Here is a 3,345-nt window from a genome sequence, read left to right as displayed (position 1 = left end):
TATCTTTACAACAAAGATATCTTCATGTCTGGCATTAAAGTTATTTTATCATGTAATTACTTCCAAATTAATATGTTCACATGAGGAAGGACTTCCTTTGTGGCTCAACTGGTAAAGAATTCGCCTGCAATATGGGAGACTTGGGTTCGATCCCTGGGATGGGAAGATCCCCTGGAGAAGGGAAAGGTTACCCAAGCCAGTATTCTGGCCTGGAGAATTCCATGAACTGTATAGTCTGTGGGGTCACAAAGAGCTGGACATGATTGAGTGACTTTTTTGCAGGGGCTTCCCTTGTAGCTCACTTAGTAAAAAATCTGCCTGCAATGCAGGAGACCTGGGTTCAATTCCTCGGTTGGGAAGATCCCCTGGAGAAGGAAATGGCAGCCCACTCCAGGATTCTTGCCTGGAGAATCCCATAGATAGAGGAGCCTGGTGGGCTACAGTCCATGGGGTCGTAAGAATTGTACACAACTTAGCAACTAAACCTCCCATAAAGAAGGAATTAGGAGAGCATATGTTACTTTCCTATCTCTCACCAGGTTCAGCTAATAGTGATTCATATGCATTCATAAGAGACACACACATAATGACAGAGATGAGTGATAAATATGTGATTATTCTATTTTCCTGCGCCTCTACTGTTTTAAAAATCAAATTCATGTACAAGCAAATGATTTAAACTCAAACAAAGCCAGGATTGGATGTCTCTGGTTTAGGCAGTTCCTCAACTTTACTGCAGAATGTTAAAAAGAAAAAAAAAATTTTTTTAAGTATCAATATTTTTTACAATTAATCCATATGTATTGCCTTAATAAAATAGTGTAAATATTACTTGAATTTAATTTGAAATATTGTATATATATTATTTATTTAAATTTTTATTTAATTCTAGACTGATCTACTTATAGTTCTATATTCCACATCTGTTACAGTGTATAACTATTATGCTCCTATTTCTGTGCCAGAGTGTGATGATAAATCTACCTGTGGCAAAAGAATTCACCAAAACTTAGAAGCTAATCATTCACAGAAAGAATAGAAGAGTGACAGAAACATACCAGATTTTTCTATCCAAAATCTTTTTTTCAGAATGGTAGGAAATCATTATAGCTACTGAATTTTCATGTAAAATTGTTTATAAGAAGAGATTTTTTTAAATGCTAATGTTAATGATAATCTGCAAATTTCAACATAACAGCCAGATCACATTACCTTTTCACTATTTGAAGGAACCTGTAAAATATCTTAATTAGATATAAGAGAGGAAGTCATTTCAAAATTGGAGAAAGCAATGGCACCCCACTCCAGTACTTGTGCTTGGAAAAATCCCATGGACAGAGGAGCCTGGTAGGCTGCAGTCCATGGGGTCGCTAAGAGTCGGACACGACTGAACGGCTTCACTTTCACTTCATTTTCATGCATTGGAGAAGGAAATGGCACCCCACTCCAGTAAGTGGAGAATCCCAGGGATGGGGGAGCCTGGTGGGTTTCTGTCTATGGGGTTGCACAGACTTGGACATGGCTAAAGTGACTTAGTAGCAGCAGCAGTAGCAGCAGCAGCAGCAGCAGCATTTAAAAATTCTTAGTTGAACATGAAGCACAATCCATCATTGTTACTATAAATCACCAAATTGTCTCCTGTAAGAAACAAGTAACTTTCCCCCCATTTCCTTACACTATTTATTTCCTTTACTGTATAATATTGTTAGGCAACAATGCAATAGGTCTCACCAAATGGATTCCATTATGCAGTTCACTCATGCTCCTTCCTAGATCCTGTTTTCCCTATTTGATATGAAAAGCTCTTAAACTTCCATTATTTTCTCTGCTAAAATGCCTAAATAATCTACATATAGGAGAAAAAAGAAACATATTTATAATATGCTTAACTTTGGAGTCTCCAAGTCAGGGTCATGGAAGAAACTCTTCCGAAAACTATCCTTCTGTAACCCAACATGTCCACACATCACAAGTCCTTATCAAAGTTATGGGTTCAGTTTTCACATTTCTAGGTAAAAATTCTGCTCCCTGCCAGCCCTTAAACTTTACCTGACAAATATTGTCAGCCTCATGGCACGCTCCTAAGTCTCTCATATTTCCACTAATACCCAGCAAACAACAAAATATATCCTCTTATCACAGTTCAATCCCTCTTGAGTATCTGTAGCCACTATTTCAGCAGCAAAGGTCCTCATTAGGATAAACATGCTTATGTCAATAATTAGTAAAGTTTGGTTTTTAACTGCATTTTTTGGTCAGTTGGGCTGGGGACAGCTGGACAGCTGGAAGTGAGCTTCCCCATCATTTTCTGTTTGTTTTTTTTTTTGGTATCACTTTTCCACCTGTGAAGCGCAACACCTCACCACCAAGTACAGCTGCAATTTCTGACACTTTGAAGCATCAAGGAGGCCAGTCTGACCCTTCACCTCTCCTCTTATGAGTGCGCCTGCCACAAGCAGGGCTGCCAGCTTGTATTCTTCAGCCTTCCCCCAGGTTTTGGTTCCCTCTCCAACATTCACAGCAGCACTGTTGACATGATCTTCAGTGCTGTCAATTTTCTCCTGCTGAGAATTCACTAGGAGAGAGAAATCAGTGTGACCAGTTGGTTAAGTTCAATTAAGTCCGCTTCTAAGGTCTCCCATGATTCCGCAGCATTTTAATCTTGAGGGGTTTCAGGAAACACATACATCTGAGTCATACTCTGAGGATCAGCTTCATCTTCAGTAGTGTGAAATATTCTCAGTCATGGATCTAAAGAAGGCTGTAATAAAGTTTCTTCATCATTAAATTGTTTCTTAAGTTCTTCTACAGATTCTAGATGGAGTTGGAAAAATCCTGCTGTTGCAGCTGACACGTCTTCAACAGAACCTATCATTCTCTTTAGAAGTCCTAGGTCACCCTTTTGGACTTTCAGACAAAGCTTCTCCATTCCTCCAATATTGCAGCAGAGTTGCTGAACTGTACGTCCTGCACTGACATGCTCTTCATGTCACTGGTCCCATGTTCAGCACCTCTAATATTTCTCAGTATTTATCTGGCACTTTCATAACATCTCCAGATCCGTTTGGATTACCATTTTAGTAAATTTCTGGATAGCTGGTTCAAAAAGGCATAATTTCACTTTTTCTTAATCTTCAGACATCCTTAAAATATGTTGTGCTTCTCCTATTTGCAATAACTGTCTTCTCCACTTATTCAGAAAAACCTCCCACAATGGTGCTTGAGGCTGGTAGTTAGGCATGGCACAGATGTGGAGGCCAAAAACAAGTAATTTTGAAAGTATTCTGTTGGCATAGAAGGTGGTTTAAATGCACAAATCATAAAGATACACTTCTCATATACAGC

The 3,345-nt window shown here is 38.9% G+C and overlaps 1 pseudogene; it reads right to left on the bottom strand.

Annotated features, from left to right (window-relative positions):
- LOC102169095 lies at positions 2,222-3,142 on the bottom strand (annotated as a pseudogene).

This window comes from Capra hircus, chromosome 7 (genome assembly GCF_001704415.2).
Source record: "Capra hircus breed San Clemente chromosome 7, ASM170441v1, whole genome shotgun sequence".
Lineage (NCBI taxonomy): Eukaryota > Metazoa > Chordata > Mammalia > Artiodactyla > Bovidae > Capra > Capra hircus.
Note: the sequence above shows the minus strand (reverse complement) of the source record. Positions and strands in the feature narration are given on the sequence as shown.